Here is a 6,553-nt window from a genome sequence, read left to right as displayed (position 1 = left end):
CTAAAAGATTTCAATGAAAGTTCTATAGAAGGCAATGATTGGCCTATGACTTTGGGTGCCTATATAATTGTTTTATCGGAGCGAAGAGACTTCCTTTTGATTAGTAATAAATTTTTATGGATTAAGACACTTTTATTGGAGCGAAGTGTATGATGGAGACATTTGTTAGTAGTTTTATGTAATGTTGATGATCACTCGTTTACACTGTTTATAAGTTCACTGTCGGCAATTTTTGTACAATGCTGGCAAGGCCATTATAGTAATGTTTACCACCTTGAGTAACGAAGAGCCCATTTTGCAATTTTATTATTGTTTTTCAGTCCTTTAATTTTGTTAAAACAACAAAATATTCCCTCTTTCTCTTTCTCTCTTAGGTACAAAATTCAAGAGATTGCAAAAGTGTTGAAGCCGAATTCCCTGTTGTTAGGATTTTCTACATTTACGCAGTAGGACATCGGTAATCGTTTTATCGAAATCAGACGATCTAGATTCAAGTTCAATATTTTTAATTATAAAATCAAAATAAAATTTGCAACCATATTATCTCAATCGAATAGTCCAAAAGTTACTGACTACGTGAATTTTGGATTTCTTAACTTTGAAAAATCTAAATTCATAAGTGACTCATGCCCCTAAAACCCTAATTGGCTAGCAATATTTGAAGGTTGGGTGCTGTGGTTAACCCTCAATGTTGTATGAGCCAAGCTACAATTGGATAAGACATATTTTTTGCCGTTACGGATATCCACAATCACAATTAAGACATTGATTGATATTTGATCGATATTGGATGGTTCAGATTTAAGATCATCTATTTAAAACTTTAATATAAAACAAAAATCTATTTTTTTAAAATGATCGATTTTGATTTAATGTCCCAACTCATGAACTTAGGATTTTGGGGATCATTTTCAAACGAATGATAGTGTCATGTCTTTAATGCTTATGATGAGCATTGATAAATAAAGCAAGAATAATATTTCAATGTTACGAGGGATATCATTTTGTTAATTAGGATAATATAACTAATATTTTGGGATTGACCCTAGTTGTTGGAGTCTTACTATCAAAGTTCAGATGTATATTCCTCTTACAAACGTCATACTTCTAAACAAAGCAATTGTGATATTTTCATTTGAAAACCTTATGTCTCCCATTGTTATTTCTTATAACGTTCAAAATGTTATTCTTCTTTATATTGAAATTCTCACACAGAAAATAGTAAAGATCAAACCATGAACATAAATTATTTCTTGCATAGGTGATTCTCTGTCTTTTTCCTTCATAAAAATGAAAGAAGAAGCTCGAGAGACAAATATTCAGGGTAATGAACACAAAAATCCGATTAGAAATCATGTTAATCCATCTCCCTTTTTCACTCGAGGTTGCTCGAACAAAACTATCAAAAAGCTCTCGAACACTTAATATAGAGAGCTACAACAAAAGCACAACCCTAGAAAATGCCTCACTCTCTTCAATTCTTGAATGATGATAGTATGTAAAATTGTCAAAGTCGCGAGTTAACTCGTAACATCAGACAATTCTAAAACTTTAAATAACAAATTTGAGTTAATTTGTTTGTAAGAAAAATCTGAATTGTTACCAAATTTAATCAGTTGAAATTCCAAGTCAACTTGCCAAACTCGTGTAAACTCGAATATGTTTACTAAATTTGCTAATTAAACTGAACTCAAGAGTTAAGACCACTTAAAAAAATAACACATGGCTATTCCAAAACACTTTTCATTTTTGCCTTTGTGACCCCTTCATCCAAATGACAATTGTAATGTCCATCCACCATAAATTTACCGATTCTTTGTCTTCCATGATAGGTACCCAACCACCATCATGAGTCGCAAAGTATGAGATCATCTATAGAGAAAAGTTTTTAAAATTATATTATAGTGATAAATGTAAATTGATACAAATGACCTAGCATCAAGTAATTACCTCTGTATATTACCTCCTATATGCAGAGATCCAACTACTAACTAACTATTATCTAATTACCAACTACTAATATCTCTAATAGCTAATGGTGCAAGTGTTTTGTCAAATCCCAATTTAGCATATTTGATATTTTCGTAACACTGAAATTTAATTAAGAGTTAAATATACTGTTAGTCTGTAGTAAATAACTTTTTTTTTTATAATTTTTTTTGTCTATTTAATTCTCTTTTTATCTATTTTTAGTCATCACATATTACAAATGTTAGTTGGGTACTTTGTTTTACAGAGAAACTAAAAGCACCATATGACATATCTTTTACAGAGAAACAAATGTTACTTGAGTTTTGATTTTTTTTTTCTTCTTCTGAATTTTAAGAATAAAATGAAGAGTTGAGTTTATTAATTTTTATTTTAAAAAATATTTGCATATCTTTACAGCTTAAGTATTTATGGAAATCTTAAAGCACCAATAAGAAAATAGAGAAACAATTCCTTATAAGGTATACTACAGTTAGGGGTGGGAATAGGTTAGGTCAGGCTTTGAAAGGCCTGAGCCTGGACTACGATTTATTTTTTAGGCCTAAGCCTGGCCTACGGCCTATCATAGGCTTTTTTTTTTCGGCCTAGCCTGGCCTTTTTAAAAGTCTGGCCTGGCCTGGAAGCCTATTTAAAAGCATATTTAAAATAATATTTAAAAAATATGAAACAAACATCCTTTAAACCCTAAAATATAATTTTTTGTATCAAATAATAGATTTTTTTTTAAAACAAACACACTCATTATTACCTCTTAAACAAATATAGAAGACTACTGGGTGATTGACTAATTGAACAGCTACCAAATATGAAATGACTACCAAATATGGAATGCTACTGAATATGAAACAACTACTGAATATGGAATGTTTACTGAGTAATAGCTTAATTGATAGAATTTAAAATAGGAAATAATATTATTAATATAATAATAATAATAATAATAATAATAAATAATATTAATAAATAATAAAATATATATAGGCCGGGCTGTCAAACCTAATAGGCTTTTTTATAAGTATGAGTCTGACCTATTTAAATAAATAGGCTTTAAAAATGGTCTGAGCCTAACTTTTTATTAAATAGGCCAGACCAGGGCAGACATAAGTAGGTCAGGCTATAGACCCCTGACGGACGGCCTAACTTATTCTCATCCCTAACTACAGTGATAACATCTTTGAATTTCAACCATTGAATATTACATATAATAATTCTATCGCTATAAATGCAATTTGCCCATTGTGGACCACTTTTAAACTTGCGAATGCTAAATGTCAGTACCGCTTGGGGAGGTCGGTTTTGATAAGTTTTAAATATATTTTAGGAGAATTTCAGGGTATATTTATAAATTGATATGTAGGACCGTTTATATATAGTCATCCTTAAATATATATTATAATTTTGATATTATCGTTACACTATTTTCCCTTCGTAGTACCGTAAAAATCGACATATCTCTTAAAGAGAAGAAAGTTCAACCCCGCAACGTATCAAGAGAAAAATCACACGTCACTTGTAGAAAGTATCACGTGGTGACCATATATATTGTTTAGGGGAAGAAGAAATAATTAAATAATATATTTTCAAAATAGTTTTCACAATCTTTTTATTTGTGATCAATTTTGATAAAATATATTTTGTTTTTGTTTGTCATATTAATAAAGTATTTTCATTCACGTCATTCCTTCTTGTTGGGTGGGTTCACTCTCCAAGTGGAACCCACTAGTTTTATTAGTATTAGTATTATTAGTATTATTATTAGTATTGAAAAAAGATAAAGAAAAAAGAAAGGTATTATTGGGCTAGCCCCACGTGAAGGAAATAAAAGGGATTTAGAAATCCAAATAATTAGTAGAACGAAAAGAACGGCTCCCAGAGAAGACAAATAAGGGTTTGAGTGGTAACAGGTGTGTAGCAAACTTGCTCCGTTTGATCTACAAATTTAGTATGTTATTTCTACCACTGAGTTTGTTATTTTAATATACAGTTTGAGTAATTTTATCTTTCTCTGAGAGTTACTTTGGCATATCCACTTTAGTGGAATGTTGTTATTGTTGATTGATGTTCCCTATTGTTATTAGGAAGACTTTGGTGTACCCATTAATTATTATAGTGGAAGGTCTACTGGACTATGTCCCGTGGTTTTTATTCTCTCAATTTGAGGGAAGTTTTCCACGTTAAAATTGCGTTTGTCTCATACTTAATTTTTTGCCAATTATTTTTGCTCTGCGGAATTGTATGTTCTATTTGGCGGAATTGTATGTTCTATTTGGGGTGAAGCAATGAAAACTGCAGTGGATTTGATCAATCTTTCTCCTTCTATTCCACTTGATGGTGATGTTCCAAATAGAGTGTGGACATGGAAAGATGTCTCTTACCTTCATTTGAGAGATGTTTTGTTCACGTTCCAAGAGATGAGAGGTCCAAGCTTGATAGTAAATCCAAACAGTGTATATTCGTCGGTTATGGTGATGAAGAATTTGGTTATAGACTGTGGGATTCGGTTGACAAGAAAATTATTAGAAGCCGAGATGTGATATTTCTTGAAGACCAGACTATTGAAGATTTTGATAAAACTGAAAAACAGAAATCAAATTCCAAAAGTTACATTGAAAATGTTGCGCCTAAGCCCCCTGTAGAAACCTTTGTTGTTGGGAGAGATATACAGGTAGATGATGAGAATGTAACTGATGATCGTGTGCCTCACCATGATGAGCAGGTTCCAGTTGAGCCACCAGCCGAGTTTAAGTTGAGAAGATCTACTAGAGAACGTCAACCTTCTCAAAGATATCCTCCACATGAGTATGTGATGATCACTGATAGTGGAGAGCCATAATACTTTCAAAAAACTATTACAAATGTTGATAAAGAAAAGTGGTTAAAGGCCATGCAAGAAGAGATGAATTCTTTGCATGAGAATCACACATTTGATTTGGTAAAGTTGCCTAATGGCAGAAAAACACTCAAGAACAAATGGGTATACAAGATAAAGGCAGAAGAGAATAGTTCTCAACCAAGATACAAAGCAAGATTGGTTGTGAAATGTTTTAAACAGAGAAAAGATATTGACTTTGATGAAATTTTTTCACCTGTGGTGAAGATGTCCTCTATCCGAGTTGTGCTTGGGTTAGCAGCTAGTTTGAACCTAGAAGTTGAACAACTTGATGTGAAAACTGCATTCCTTCACGGTGATTTAGAGGAAGAGATCTATATGGAGCAACCAGAGGGTTTCGAAGTCAAAGGTAAAGAGCAACTTGTGTGTAAATTGAAGAAAAAGTTTGTATGAGCTTAAACAAGCACCTTGACAATGGTACAAGAAATTTGATTCTTTCATGGAGAAACATGGGTATGGTAAAACTACTTCTTACCATTGTGTGTTTATCAAGAAATTCTCTGATGGTGATTATATTATTCTCTTATTATATGTGGATGACATGTTGATTGTTGGTCATGACACTAAGAAGATTCAATCTTTAAAGAAAGATTTGAACAAGTCTTTTGCAATGAAAGACTTAGGTCCTGCAAAGCAAATTCTGGGTATGAGAATTACTCGTGACAGAAAGAATATAATAAATTGTGGTTGTCTCAAAGAACTCTTGTGGATGAAGAAATTCCTACATGAGTTAGGCCTCAAGCAAGATAAGTTTGTGTTATTCTGTGACAGTCAGAGTTCGATCCATCTTAGCAAAAATTCGACTTTTCATGCAAAGTCGAAGCATATTGAAGTGCGATATCATTGGATACGAGATGCACTGTAAATGAAGTCATTTTTAATTGAGAACATTCATACTGATGAGAATGGTTCAAATATGATGACGAAGACTTCGCCTGTGTCGAAGATGATATGTTGTAGAAAGAAAGCTGTCATGGTTGAGCAGTACCTTCCCACTTGAGTCATGAGGGGGAAATTTGTTGGGTGGGTTCACTCCCCAAGTGGAACCCACTAGTTTTATTAGTATTAGTATTATTATTATTGAAATAAAAGAAAGAAAAAAAAAGGTATTATTGGGCTAGGCCCACGTGAAGGAAATGAAAGGGATTTAGAAATCCTAAGAATTAGTAGAACGAAAAGAACGACTGCGAGAGAAGAAAAATAAGGGTTTGGTTCCGGTGGTAGTAACAGGTGTGTAGCAAACTTGCTCCGTTTGATCTACAAATTTAGTATGTTATTTCTACCACTGAGTTTGTTATTTTAATATACAGTTTGAGTAGTTTTATCTTCTCTAAGAGTTACTTTGGCATACCCACTTTAGTGGAAGGTTGTTATTGTTGATTCATGTTCCCTATTGTTATTAGGAAGACTCTGGTGTGCCCATTAATTATTATAGTGGAAGGTTTACTGGACTATGTCCGTGGTTTTTATTCTCTCAATTTGAGGAAGTTTTCCACCTTAAAATTGCGTTTGTCTCATATTTAATTTTCTGCCAATTATTTTTGTTCTGTGGAATTGTATTTTTTGTTTGGCCATTTATCTGCACAAGTGAGGGAAAAAATATGCTCTGATTTTTTTTCAATACTTCTCTATATATATATATATATATATATATATATATAATTATAAATAATA

The sequence above is a fragment of the Cicer arietinum genome, chromosome 7 (genome assembly GCF_000331145.2).
Source record: "Cicer arietinum cultivar CDC Frontier isolate Library 1 chromosome 7, Cicar.CDCFrontier_v2.0, whole genome shotgun sequence".
In the NCBI taxonomy this organism is placed as follows: Eukaryota; Viridiplantae; Streptophyta; class Magnoliopsida; order Fabales; family Fabaceae; genus Cicer; species Cicer arietinum.
The sequence above is the reverse complement of the archived record's forward strand: the minus strand, read 5'-3'. Positions refer to the sequence as shown.